Source organism: Mustela putorius, unplaced genomic scaffold (genome assembly GCF_011764305.1).
Source record: "Mustela putorius furo isolate JIRA1106 unplaced genomic scaffold, ASM1176430v1.1 tig00003853_pilon_pilon_pilon, whole genome shotgun sequence".
In the NCBI taxonomy this organism is placed as follows: Eukaryota; Metazoa; Chordata; class Mammalia; order Carnivora; family Mustelidae; genus Mustela; species Mustela putorius.
The window spans coordinates 16,076,306-16,091,572 of record NW_025422005.1 but is presented as its reverse complement, the minus strand read 5'-3'; the positions used below and the strand labels follow the sequence as shown (position 1 = coordinate 16,091,572).

General features: G+C 38.7%; 1 protein-coding gene across 5 annotated transcripts in view; it reads right to left on the bottom strand.

Moving 5' to 3' along the window:
- The window catches only part of ZBTB40 (zinc finger and BTB domain containing 40), a 73,970-nt gene that overhangs the window by 38,575 nt on the left and 20,128 nt on the right, over positions 1 to 15,267 (bottom strand). For 4 of the 5 annotated variants that reach the window (XM_004741236.3, XM_004741231.3, XM_004741235.3 and 1 more), the window contains exon 2: positions 12,664 to 12,752. The exons of the other annotated variant lie outside the window; for it this stretch is intronic. The gene's annotated coding sequence lies outside the window, so the exon portion shown is untranslated. The remainder of the gene's footprint in view (positions 1 to 12,663; positions 12,753 to 15,267) is intronic. 5 annotated transcript variants of the gene reach the window in all.

Below are 15,267 nucleotides of genomic sequence, written 5' to 3'. Positions count from 1 at the left end.
TGGTCTCAGAGTAAATGCAAAAGCCAAAGTTCTTCTAATGGTCTATGCGCCCCTCACGACCTGGCTGGCACTAAGTCTTTAGGCCGCCTTCTCCCCTCACCCACTCTGCCCTACACACACTGCCTTCCTTACCGATCACGTAACAGTCTGTACATGCTTACTATGGCGTCTCCACACGTGTGCATGGCTCACTCCCCCTTCCAGCAGGTCTCTGCTCTAAGGCCACAGCATTACTGAGGGCTTCCCTGACCATGTCCTTTAAATAGCAGTCTCTTCTCCAACCTCAGAACATTCCATCCCTCTTACTCTATTTATCTGCACAGCATTATCACCTTCTGACATCTATTTTTACTTATTATCATGTATCTCCCTTCCATGGAATGTAAGCTCCATTAGGGAAGGACCATTTAAAAATCATCTGCCCTCACACAAGTGTTGCTGATTAGTTGGTGGAATGAATAAATGAATGGGAGGAGATGCAATGGCAGAGATCTGCGCCCAGAAACCCAGCTTAGGGAAAAGGGGTGTGGAGCAGTTAGAGTAAGGTCTGGAGGAGGAGCTGAGCTGCCTGAATAAATGTGGAGGCCCCGAAGAGGTGAGGGGAGTGAGACAACAGGCGCTTGGAGTGGGAGCCTGCACGGCAGACAGACAACTATCCCCAGTGGTGGGGAGGAAGGGGTGCCGGTGGGACTGCAAGGAATTCAGTGATCCTCGAACATAAGCAGGGGACAGGCAGTATCAGGAGCTAAATCTGGCAGGCAGAGGTTGTGGCCACAGAGAGATACATGGGCCACGCTTAGGAGCTTGGATTTATCTGAAAGGCAACGAGGAGCCACTGAAGGGTTTTAAAGGCTTTAAGCAGGAAAGTCACATGGCCAGAGATGCATCTTAAATGGATCATCTAAGTGACATCGGCACAGAATTGAGGGGGATAATGCTGGAGACAGGCTCTGTTATTGCAGGAATTCAGAGATAAATCAATGAGGACTCTGACCCACAGAAATGGCAAGAGAAGAAAGAGAAAGAGGCATCCAAAAATATTTAGAAAATGTAACTGTCATGATTTAAACTCTGAGTGGATGTGAAGGAAGAGAAAGACAGTTCCTGGGCGCTGTTCTGGTGAGTGGGAGTGGCTGCTGAGATGATCCAGATAACACAAGAGAACTGTCTTGGGAAGAAGACAGTTGTTCAGTTTTGGATTTGAGGATCTTATGATGATAGCCAAATTCTATCATCTTACTTGTGTAAAGAAAAGAAAATACACTGACAAAAAAGCCAAATGTCAAAATAACACCGGCTGCCTCTGTTAGCAAGACTGCAGACGATCCCCTTTTCCTTCCACCACTATTTATTCATTTTCCCATATTTGAAGCTGCCAGATAAAAATAAAAATAGGGGTGCCTGGGCAGCTCGGTCGGTTGAGCGTCCACTTCTTGATTTTGGCTTGGGTCATGATCTCAGGGCGTTAGAATGGAGCCCCGTGTCTGGCTCCGTGTTCAGCAATGAATCTGCCTGTCTCTCCCACTCGGCTCCTTCCCCTGCTCATGCTCACATTCTCTCCTTCTCTCTCCCATAGACAAACAAAATCTTTAAAAAGATAAATCTTTAAAAAAAATAAAAATATTTCCAAGTTCTGGTTTCTGGTCTGGCACATAAGCAGCTCAGGAAGTCACCATTCCATCCAGACAACAGTAAAAAGCTAAACAATGGAAAGATCAACTACTCTTCTTGGATCTGTCAGAGAACTGAGGTTGCAGGGCAAAACTGCTGTCCCCCAAACTGGAGAAAAAGGTAGATACAAAGAATCCTAACTTCTCAGAGCAGAAACCCACTAGCAGATACATGCATGGGAACTGGTACCAGAGAAGGAAAACTAAACTGAAATTGGCAAAACGCTGGAGGCTCAGGGTGCAAGAGTTTAAGTTAAAAATTCCAGAGGGACCAAGTCATAATTTTGTAAGTTTTACCTCTAGGCGCTCTAAGGGGTGAATATAGGAGAAAAATTCCATCCTCTAGCGCCTCTAGGTGCTCTAAGGGGTAAATATAGGAGAAAAATTCCATCCTGCTTCTGGAAGGGGGAGGGGAGAACCAATCATTTTGAAATATGCCAGAGTACTCTGTTCTTAACAAGGCCTAGCTTCAGGAGAAACTATTTTACCAGATTCCAACCTAACTAGAGGAAGGGAAATACCCTTCAGCCCACTTCTAGCCATCCTGCACCACTTAAGTGGTGGGGGTGAGAGGGGATGAACAGAAAAACATTGGTGAAGTTCATACTCCTGTGGTACAGGCTCACCAAGAGACTGAGACCTAATCATTGTTCTATAAAACACTTTCTCCCCACACCTTACTTTCCCATCACTATACACTTAATTACCACAATTCCTTTTATCTAATACGTAATGTCTATCTTTGAAAAAAAAATATGAGGGCGCCTGGGTGGCTCAGTGGGTTAAGCTGCTGCCTTCGGCTCAGGTCATGATCTCAGGGTCCTGGGATCAAGTCCTGCATCGGGCTCTCTGCTCAGCAGGGAGCCTGTTTCCCTCTCTCTCTCTGCCTGCCTCTCCGTCTACTTGTGATTTCTCTCTGTCAAATAAATAAATAAAATCTTTAAAAAAAAAAAAAGAAAAAGAAAAAATATGAGATATACTAAAAGGCAAAAAACACGGTCTAAAGACACTGAATGAGTATCAGAACCATAGTCAGATACATCAGGAGTTATCAGATCAGGAATTTTTACAAACTGTGATTAATATGCTAAGGACATTAATGGAAAAGGTAGACAACATGCAAGAACAGATGAACAATGGAAGAGAGATGGAAATTTAAAAAGTGCAAAAAATGCTCTAAGTCAAAACCTAACAGAAATTATGAATGACTTTGATGTGCTCATTAGTAGACTGGGAAAAGCTGAGGAAAGAATCTCTGAGTTTGGGGATATAATCAGAAGAGAATATCTGAGATCTGTGGGACAACTACAAAAGGTAAAATGCAAATGGGATATCTGATGGGAGACGGAAGAGAAAGGAACAGAAGCAGTGTTTGAAGTAATAATGACGGGCATTTCCCCACATTAATTTCAGTCACCAAACCGCAGGTCTTGGATGCTCAGAGAACACCAAGCACAACAAATTCCAAAGCATTACACTTAGGCATAGCATATTCAAACTACAAAAAACGAACGTTTAAAAAAAATCTCATAAGTCAGAGGAAAAAAAAAAAAACACTTTACCTATAGAGGAGCAAAGTAAAAAAATCACATCAGAAACCATGCAAGTAGGAAGAGGATAGAATAAAATAACTAAGTGTTGAGAAGGAAAAAAAAAAAAAAGCCCAGCCAACCTAGAATTCTGTACCTTGCAAAATTAACCAAAAATACCCTTAACAAATTAAAAAAAAAAAAAACACCAGAAATCATACAATATTTGCTCTCAGACAAGAATGGACTTAAACTCAAAATCAATGACAGGGTGCCTGGATGGCTGAGTCGGTTAAGCATCTGACTTCGGCTCAAGTCATAACCTCAGGGTCCTGGCACTGAGCTCCGTGTCAAGCTCCGCACTCAGCAAGGAATCTGCTTATCCCTCTCCCTCTGCCCCTATCCCTGCTTGTGCTCTCTCTCTCTTTCTAAGTAAATAAAATCTTAAAAAAAAAATGACAAGAAGATAGCTGGAAAATATGTGGAGGTTAATCACACATTTTTCTAAATAATACATAGGTCAAGGAAGAAATCTCAAGAGGAATTTAAAAATATTCAAAAACTAGGGAATGCCTGGCTGGTTCAGTCAGTGGAGTATGAGACTCTTGATTTCAGGGTTATGAGTTTGAGCCCCATGTTGGGTGTAGAAATTTAAAAATATATATGTTCTAAACTAAATAAAAATGTAAATACAACTTATCAAAATTTGTGGGATGGGGGCACGTGGGTGGCTCAGCGGGTTAAAGCCTCTGCCTTTGGCTCAGGTCACGATCCCAAGGTCCTGAGATCAAGCCCTCCATCTGGCTCTCTGCTCAGTGGGGAGCCTGCTCCCCATGCCACCGCCTCTCTGCCTACTTGTGACTCCTGCCTGTCAAATAAATTTTTAAAAATTTATTATTTCAGACCAATCTGAAAAGACCTAAATCTATCAAAGAAATTTGAACAATTAATAACTTTCCAATAGTGGAAGCACCAGGGCTGGATGGGTTCTCTGGTGAATTCTTCCAAACATTTAAGGAAGAAATTACACCAAGTATCTACACTCTCTTTCATTAGACAGAAGCAAAGAGGATACTTCTAACTCATTCTATGAAACCAAATTATACCACCACCAAAACCAAACAGACATAAGAAGAAAAAACCAAAAAAACTACAGACCAACATCTCTCATCAACCAAGATAAAGAGATCTTCAACAAAATATTAGCAAATCAAATCCAACTATGTATACAAAGAATGATATACCATGACCAAGTGGAATCTACCCCAGGTATCCAAGGCTGGCTCAACATTTGAAAATCAATAAATGTAATCCATTACATCAACAGGCTAAAGAAAAATCACATTATCTTATTAACAGATAAAAAAAAAAAACACTAGAAAAAATCGAAAAGGCATTTATGATTAAAAAAAAAAAACTCTCAGCAAACTAGGAATAGAGAGAAACTTCTTCAATTTGATAAAGAACAGCTACAAAAAACTAACAGTTAATGTTACAGTTAGTAGAGAAAAGTTTGAAGCTTTCTTGCTAAAATCAGGAATAATGTAAGGATGTTCCTTCTTACCACAGCTTTGCAATATTATACTGGAAGTTCTAGCTAATTAATGAAACAAGAAAAGGAAATAAAAGGTATATAGGTTGGGAAGAAAAGAATAAGACAGTCTTGTTCACAGATGATATGCTTGTCTATGTAGAAAACCCCCAAAATACAAAAGAATCAACAACAAAAAACCCCTAATATGCAAAAAAAAAACCCAACCCTAATATGCAATTACAGCAAGAATGCAGGATACGAGATAAATATACAAACATTAATCACTTTCCTACATAACAGCAACGAACTAGAACTTGAAATTAAAACATTACCATTTAAGGGGAGTCTGGTATCATTAAAATCCAACTCTTGGTTTCGGCTCAGGTCATGATCTCAGGGTCATGAGACTGAGCCCCACACTGGGCTGTGTGCTGAGCGTGAAATCTGCTTAAGATTTTTCTCTCCCTCTCCCTCTCCTCCTCCCCATCGCACCTCACACTTGCATGCTCTCTCTCTTGCTCTCTAATAATCTTTTAAAAATTAGCACCTAAAATTGAAATATAAAAAATATGTATGGATAAGTTTAACAAAATATGTACAAGAGTTATATGAGGAAAACTACCAAACTCTGATGAGCAATATCAAAGAAAAAACAAGTAAATGGTGAGACGTTCCTATCCTATTCATAGATAGGAAGACTCAGTACTGTCAAAATTTCAACTTTTCCCAACTTGATCTATAGCTTCGACACAATCCTAATCAAAATCCCAGCAAGTTATTGTGTGGATACAGAGAAACTCTTTCTAAAGTGTTTATGGAGAGGCGGTTAGCCAACTCAGTATGGAAGGAGAGTAACAAGCTGGAGGACTAACACAATTCAACTTCAAGATTTACTACAAAGCTAGAGTAATCAAGACTATGTGGTATTGGTGATAAAATAGATAAAAATTAGCTCCAAAAAACAGTCAACTAATCTTTGACAAAGAAGCAAAGACAATACAAAGCAGCAAAGATAGTACTTCAAGAAATGGCGCTGGAACAACTGGACATCCACATGTAAAAGTATGAATCTAGACAAAGACCTTAAAACTTTCACAAATTTCACTCAAAATGGGTCACAGACCTAAATGTGAAACGTTAGATTATAAAACTAGAAAATAACATAGGAGAAAACCCAAATGAACTTGAGTACAGTGATGACTTTTTTTCAGTATAACACCAAAGGCATGATCCTTAAATGAAATAACCGCTAAGTTAGATTCCATTAAAATTAAAAAAAAAAACTTTTGTTCTGTGAAAGGTCATGTCAACAAAATGAGAAAACAAGCCACAGACTGGGATATAATATTTGCAAAAGACACAGCTATTAAAAGACTACTATCCAAAATATACAGAGAATTTTGAAAACTCAACAATAAGAAAACAAACAATCTGATTAAAAAATGTGCCAAACCTTACCCGACATCTCACCAAAGAAGAGATACAGAAAGCAAGTATAAAAAGCAAGTATAAAAAATGTGCAACACATGTCATAAGAGAATTGCAAATTAAAGCATCATATTACAATGGCCAAAATCCACAACACTGACAATACCAAATGCGGTGAGGATTTATAGTAACAGGATCTCCTATATATTGCTAATGAGAATGCAAAACGGTACAGCTGCTTTGGAAGACAGATTAGCAGTTTCTTATAAAACTAAACATATCCTTACCATATGCTCCAACAATTGTGCTCTTGATATTTGCCTAAATGAACTGTCTACATAAAAACATGCAGATATTTAGAGCTGCTCTACTAATAACTGCCAAAACTTGGAAGCAATCAAAATGTCTTTCAGTAGGTAAATGGATAAATAAACTGTGGTTCATTCAGATAATAGAATATTATTCTACATTAGAAAGAAATGAGCTAACAAGCCATAGAATGACATGGAGGAAACATAAATGCATATTGTTCAGTGAAAGAAGCTAATCTGAAAAGGCTATAAAATGAATCCAACTATATGACATTCTAGAAAAGGCAAAACTATGGACAGTCAAAAGATCAGTGGTTGTCAGTGGCTAAAGGAAGGCAGGGATAAACAGGTGAGGAACAGAGGATTTTTAGGGCAGTGAAATTATTCTTTATGACACCACAATGGTAGATTCACATGTTATACGTCAGTCAAAATCCACAGAATGTACAATACCAAAAGTGACCTTAATGAAAACAATGGACTTCGAGTGATAATGGTATGTCAACATAGGTTCACTGAGTGTAACAAACGTATCAGTGTGGGACAGTGGGGTGGGTGTGGAAAACCCTCTACTGTACTCTGTACTCACAATTTTTTGTAAACCTAAAACTGCTCTAAAAAGGTTATTTATAAAACTTCATAAAATGAATGTAAAATTTTCAGTTCTAATCACCCAAAGCCCTATCTGTACCATGATATTTATTATTATGGAACATTCATGAATTCATGTAATATTTTTAGTTTACTCAGAGTATCTTTAAGAACATCTAGCCCTACTGTCTGAGTATAATTTGTCTTAATACCTGCATTATAACAATGCGTACTTTTTAAAAACAAATAAACTGCAGCCCAGGAGCTAGCCGACTGGCTCTACTAGTATAAGGGGCAGGGGCAGGACCGGAATGCCTATCTCCTGGTACTGGTGGAAAACAAAACAAAACAAAACAAATTCTGTAAGATTTAAAACAGGCAAAAGTAAGGACTATCTTTTTTTAAAAAAAGATAATTCTTAAAATTTATAAATTAACTTATTTTAATAACTAGGAAAAAAACCCAAAAGAACAAGAATTCAATGTGCAAATAACACAAACTATAAACTTCTCAACAGGCACTGAGGTTTTTCTAAAGAATGAATTGTATCAGCAGAATGTGATTTTTTTTTTCCCCAAAGAGAAGCCATAGGCCTTATGAATTCAATAAAGCAAAACACTTCTCTGCACAATACATTAGATCTTTTTAAATATTTTTATAATACGAAATGAAACAAATGATTGGGATTTTATTCTCAGGACGAGCTTAAGATGTTTTTTGGTCATTTTTCTGGGGGAAGTTATCTATGTCTTTCATCAGATAAAAAAAAAAAGATCTGGCAATGATCCAGAGGTATTTTGAGCATTAACTACAGAAACTTGTGGCCAGAACTATTTCATATTTTTATTAATAAATAAATTATATGGAGCGGGGGACACCTGGGTGGCTCAGATAAGAGGCTGCCTTCGGCTCAGGTCATGATCCCAGGTCCTGGGATGGAGCCCCACATCAAGCCAGATATTGAGCTGAGGCCCCTGCTCAGCAGGGAGTCTGCTACTCCCTTGGCCCCTTCCCTGCCTCATGCTTGTGGGCTCTCTCTCTCTCTCTGAAATAAATAAATACAATCTTTAAGAAAAATAAATTAGATGGGAAAATAATGCAATAACTATAGCAGAATAAGCAACTGAGCAAGGTTCAAAAAAGCTGAACTAAATTATGTGGCTTACCAAAACATAGATATTAAAAACATGGTTATAAACTTGCAATAACGGGAGAAGAGAGATACAGGTAAGGCAGAAGATGTTCAAGGATAATCAAGGGCTACTTATGAATGTAAGTTGGCAATGTTGAAAGTTGAAATTTTACTAAGATTAATAGGAATACTAATTGAAAAGCAAACTTTTGGCAAAATGGCATGTCAAGCTGATGTAAATGGACCTTTTCTCCCACTTCATACAGAAATGCTGGATAAAACATTTTTAAAATGCTTTTAAAATATATAGTCAAGCTTTTTTTTAAAAAAAAAAAAAAAAAAAAGGAAATCCTCAGGCACCTAAAATGAAAGAGACATCAAAATCAAAACTGGAACATTAAGTGGGTATTGAGACCATGGTGGCCCACAGGGGTTTCAAACTCCAATATAGTCCCTAGGTTTGGAGGAGAAAGCATTAATCCTCACATGGATACTAGAAATACAGCTTCAGGCAGGTAGAAGGTGGGCAAGTTGAAACTGAGACCCTTGCACAAAGCCCAGAGCCTCAAATACCTATCCTTCCTTGATATGCAGTCTAAAAAACCCTGCTCACTGGCTCAGGAAAGCACCCACAGGAAATCTAAAATGCAGGCCTATGATATAGAGAGGCACGTGTAGGTATGCAAATTCGTATCATACAGGAATGCTAAGCTGAGAAATTAATATAAAAACTGGTCTATGACACGCAGCAGAAAAAAACCAGAGTACTTCCACAACCCAAGGCACAGGGACTCACATAATGAAGAAGAAAAACACAGAACAAAGCTCACTATTACAAACCATATGAGGAAGACACAAACATGAAAAGTAAACCTATACTGGCTAACAGTAGAAAATGTCAGAAGGTGTCTTTGAAGCAGGGAAGGGAAATTTCTTAATGCCCCAAATGCCCAAAAAAAGGGGGGGGGGCGGGAATGAGGAATCTGACTGCAATGATAATAAAGGTTTCTATCAAAGACATGAGTAACAGACAATGGACAAAGGGTAATTCAGGAGATAATATGTAATTTTCAGGAGATAATTATGTAAAGTTTAAAGATAATGCGGAATTAATACCTAGAAGATTTAAGAAATTTCTGCAAATCTAGAGAAAAAAATTAAAATCTAAGGGGGAAAACAAGCAAATGATGTAACCAGGCAATTCAGAGATGGAAAAGCTTATTTTAAATTAATCAACAAGTAGTAATAGTAGTTGTTATAATAGCAGTAATCCGGGCACCTGGGTGACTCAGTGGGTTAAGCATCTGCCTTTGACTCAGGTCATGATCCCTGAGTCCTATGATCAAGCCCATATCAAGCTCCCTATTCAGTGGGGAATCTGCTTCTCCTTCTCTCTCTCTGCCTAGCTCATGTTCTCTCTCTCTCTCAAATTATTAAATAAAATCTTAAAAAAAATTAATAGCCACTAGCAATTATCTGATGATTATTGTATTCAGGAAATGTTTATTATATTCAGGAATATGCTTTACATGTACTAATTCATTTTGTCCTCTCAACAATCTGACGAGGCAGATGTTGTAATTATTCCCTTTTACTGATGAAGAGACTAAGGCCCAGGAGGTTGAGTAATTTCTCCAAGATCTCACAGTAACACAGTAGAACTTGAGTTTGAATCTAGGGCACCATTGGTGGGTATATAAATTATACAGCTGTTCTGAAAAACATTCTGCTAACATCTAGTGAAAATTTCTGTATATATATATGTCTTATAACCCAGTGATCATATTCCTCCACACCTATCCTAGAAAAATTCTTACATGGGTCCATAAGGAAGCATGGACAGAAAGATCACTGGGGCACTGTTTTTGGTAGATCAGAGGCAATTTAAATCCCCTCACTAAAAGAGTGTAAGTAAAGGTTCAGGAGGTATACTATGGAAAATAGTGCATTAGAAAGAAGGAACAACTAGCTACCAGGACAGAAACAAGGAGAGATACCCAGTACTGAGGGAAAAAGTAACAACCATAGTCAGCTCTAGAGCGTAACAACATTTCTACAAGTTAAAAACATACCATCAAAACAATACCATATACTTGATAAAGCTACATGTGTAGCCAAAGATATTTCATCAAATATATTAGAGTGGGTGCCTACAGTGTGGGAGGGGAATGAGAAAAGGTGTTGGAGGTGAGAAAGAAAAACAGAATCAGACAAGGGAAGACTTGCTCAGTCAGAGAACTGCTAGTGTCACAGATGAGGGGGCTCCCCGCACCACCCCCAGAAGGCAAAAAGTACAACTGAAAAGTCACATGAGCAGATAAGGACCACAAGAAGGAAAGTCATTAAATGCAGGAGCACAAACAGCAGCCCCAAGATTTGAAAACCATAAAAGCAAACAGACTATAATTTAAAATGCTGTAAATTGGGGTGCCTGGGTGGCTCAGAGGGTTAAAGCCTCTGCCTTCAGCTCAGGTCATGATCTCAGGGTCCTGGGATCAAGCCCCACATCGGGCTTTCTGCTCAGCAGGGAGCCTGCTTCCTCCTCCTCTCTCTCTGCCTGCCTCTCCACCTACTTGTGATCTCTGTCAAATAAATAAATAAAATCTTTTAAAAAAAAATAAAAAAATAAAAGATAAAAATAAAATGTTGTAAATTAATTGTATTTCATTTTAATAAACAGGCAAAATGAAGGAAGTCAGAATCAAAGAACAAGATAATACGGTAAAAGGATAGTCAGATGTGAAAAAGAACTTCTGGCTATAAAAAATTAAGTCAATGACATTAGCCCATTGATAAATTAAATAGATGAGATACAGCTAAATAAAAAATTTGTGATTAAGAAGAGAAGTCTGAGGAAATTATTCAGAAAGTAGCAGAGTTTATAAAAACAGAAATATGAAATGGAAGTTAAAGGACACAGAAGACAGAATGAGAAGGTGTTCCAGATGAAATAATGGAAAACGTGTATGAGAAGCAATTTGAAGATATAATTACTGAGAATGTTCTAGAATTAAAGGCAAACACGAGTCTTCAGAAGAAAACTTCAAAATATCAACAACATGGAGAAAAAGAAGTTGTAAGGAGACCAAAGAAAAAGACTTTACTTACAAAAGGATGACAACTAGACTGATACAGACTGTCTATTTAATAACAATAGATGCCAGAAGAAAATGCAGTAACAGCTGTTGAATATTAAGGAAAATAACAATCAAGAATCAATATCCAGGAAAAAAAAGATAGAACATAAGAAGATTCTAATAGCAGGTGGAAAGCAAAGAAACTGCTAAAAAAAAAAAAAAATCCACTGGAAAAGTTAAAATCAGAAAGATTGATAACATCAATGCTGGTGAGGATATGGAATGACTCGAACTCCCATACACTGCTGGTAGATGTGTAAAACAGTACAACTACACAGGAGAGTTGGGTGGAGGTTTCTTTTAACATGGAATAAACTGCTAATAAATGCAACAACATGGAAAACCTAAAAGCTATTATGTTAAGTCAAAGAAACCAGGCAGAAAAAGTATACACATAGGACTCAACTTACAGGAAAAGAAAATATAGGTAAAACTCATCTGAAAAAATCAGATAGTAGTGTGGAGGTTGTTGGGAGGCTGTAGGGAAGGGAAATGAATGGAAAGAGACACAAAAGAACTTCCTGGGGAATGGACATGTTCTACATTTTTTTCATGGGGGGGGTGGTGTTTAAAGAGTAGATTTTTTTTTTTTAAGATTTTATTTATTTGAGAGATAGAGATCACAAGTAGACAGAGAGGCAGGCAGAGAGAGAGGGAGAAGCAGACTCCCTGCTGAGCAGAGAGACCCATGCGGGGCTTGATCTCAGGACACTAAGATCATGATCTGAGCCAAAGGCAAAGACTTAACCCACTGAGCCACCCATGTGCCCCTGAAGAATAGATATCTGTCAAAACTCTTCAAATATAATATGTAAGCTCAGTTGTTAATTATAACTCAATATAAAAGAAATTTAAAAATGTGTTGGTATACTCAAAATGCACTGGCTGTTTAAAAATGGGTACTGGAAGGGGCACCTGGGTGGCTCAGTGGGTTAAGCTGCTGCCTTCGGCTCAGGTCATGATCTCGGGGTCCTGGGATCGAGTCCCGCATCGGGCTCTCTGCTCAGCAGGGAGCCTGCTTCCCTATCTCTCTCTGCCTGCCTCTCCATCTACTTGTGATTTCTCTCTGTCAAATAAATAAATAAAATCTTTAAAAAAAAAAAAAAAAGATAAAAATGGGTACTGGAAGGAGAGGTTAAAAACAATACAGAATAATGATAACTACAGTAGCTAGCACTTATTGAGAGCTTATTATGTGCCAAGCACTGTTCTAAATGCTCTGCATATATTAACTCACTTAATCCTTTCAACAACTCCATGGAGTAGGTACTCTTATTATCCACATTTTACAGATTAAAAAAACTGTCGCACAACAAGGTAACATAACTTACCTAGGGTAACACAAATGTGTGGCAGAGCTGGGGTCCAAACTCTGGCAGCCAGGCTCTGAAGTCTGTATTTGTAGAAATCCAATGCCTCTCTGAAATTAACAATCAACAACATGGAAGATGAGAGGAGACCAGAGTCAGGGTGTCCCAAGAGTTGAGAGGATGACAAAAACAATGACTGACTTTAGTCCTTAGCCGAAATGAAGTATGTTAACACACTTGTAGGGGAATAGAAGCAAGGTAAGTATTGCAAACACAGGTACAAAAGAAAAGAAAGAAAATGTGATTAATACAAAAGCAAGTGAGAAAAGGAAAAAAGAAAGGCAAAAGAAAACTGCATTAAATAGAAAGCAACTGAAGAAGGCAGAAGTAAGTCCAAATGTATTTACAGTCATAATAAACAGACTGGACTTTCTTGCTAAAAGGCAAGGAGAGATGGGACCCCTGGGTGGCACAGTCAGTTAAGTGTCTGACTCTTAGTTTCAGCTCAGGTCGCAGGATCTCAGAGTCATGATTATGATTAAGCCCTCTGTCAGGCTTTGTGTTCAGCTCGCACACACATGCACACACACGCTCTCCTTCTCTCTCAAATAAATAAATCAATCTTTAAAAGGCAGAGAGGTTCTCTGATTGGGTTTTTAAAAAAGCCAACTATCTGTTACTTACAAGAGAATTAGTGAGTGGGCGAGTTTACACTTAAAGCGGTACCCAGCGCACAGAAACTACTACATGTGATAGTTATTACTAGAGACTATGAATCATCCTCATTAAATAGTTTTGCAACCAGCCATCTGACTTGACAGCTGAAGTTTCTATCTGTAAATAAACAATTAAACTATATAATCTTTGTAGACTACTTTCAGGTACAGAACACTGTTATTAAATAAATCGAATATATAATCAAAAGGGATACACTGGTGATTTGGGGGCTACTGAAATGTACTATAGAGGCTAAACTACACTTTGCCGATCTCACAACTGAAATGTTAGAGCTTCTAACATACCTTCCTGCTTCCCCCAATGCCCTCTGTAGGGAAGTTAAACTGAGGAGAGAGAACTTAGCACTGGATATAACATTGTGAAAGTGTAGCTTTCAGAGCTAGAACACTGCGTGTTGGAATCTCTAAGTGAAGTCCTGTCGATGCTTGTATAGAGGCAACCTAAATTATGTTACTAAGCACTTACTGAAATTGCTAGGCTTGGGAAAATTGTCAGAGGTCCCAAGGGAAGAACATTTAAGCAAAAAAGAACACCAGAAAGATGGATGTTCCTCAAAGGAACAATACTAAAGCCTCAAGAAAAGACTATACTGATATAGACTAAAGATACTTAGAAAGAAAAAACTTAATTGGCTGAACCAAGTGCTGCATAATGACCCAACACACAAATGGGGATTCAACACAAAGTGGAAACTAGGCCAGCTTTCTAAAAGGAGCACAAAGAATATTTATTTATTTATTCATTTACATTTTTATTCTGTCTACTTCCAAAAAGGATCTGAAAGTTTAAGGACTGTTTAAGTTATAAAGAAACAAGAGAAAAACCAGAAAAGGCAAAAGTGAAAACTAAGTCATAGCTGGTTGGAAACATGGAACCCCTTTAATGAACAAGGGGGGGGATACAACACTGAAGCCTTACTCTTGATGTGCACCGCTTACTTAAATTCAATAGATGTTCTGAAATCCACAAGTGCTGGTGATGTCCTCAGCAAAGCACTCAAAGGCCTTTGCTGACACTACTGGAGAGCGTAGGAGGCTCTTTTCTGTACCTCAGGAATTGGACCTACCATTCACTAATTATTATACTGTACACACAGATCATCCAATTCTCATTATGGGTTATTTGCCTATTATTTACTTAGCACATTGCTAAGTGCTGTGAAGGATTCAAAGGAAATATAAAACAAGATCTTTGTCCACAGGGAGTCAGTAATAAAGCTGATCTGATGCTAGAATGATTGAAAACAGATCTCTTAAAAGGACACAATCCATACAAGACAAAAAGGACAGGAAGAGGAGACAACAGAGACTGATCCCAGTGAGTGGCAACGAAAAGGCAAGCGCTGCAGCTGGTAAACGCAAGTGAGGTTCAAGTCCAACAGGCCAGGGTGAAAGGTGGAGAGCTCCAAGCAGAGGAAGAGCCACGAAGAGGAACTCCGTTCCAGAAGAGGCACATCTGGCCCGTGTGCTGGAAATCGTGTATGTGTCCAGGACACTGGCACTGCACCCGGCTCTGGAAGGACATGCAGTAACTAGCTGCCATCATTATTATGGACACTGGGCTGGCCAGGGTGGGTCTCCAAAACCACTGGCGGAAGAGGATGGGGGGAGCACAAGGCTACGGAGGTTGTGGGGAGCAGAAAATGAGCCGAGGAACCTCCACCTGCTTTGAGAGAGGAGCTTCTGAAACAGGAATAGCACAATGAGAGCAGAGCTTTCCCAGTGACAGGAGGGCTGGACTAATAAGGAAAGTGCCTGGCAATGGAAAGGAAAAACAGGCGTCTTCTATTATGTTGTCTATACAGGCTGTAGCCTCAGACATCCTGTATTACGGAGTTCCATGGAGAAGCTGGGCCCACCTCTGCCTGGATTTGTGTGTTCCAACATA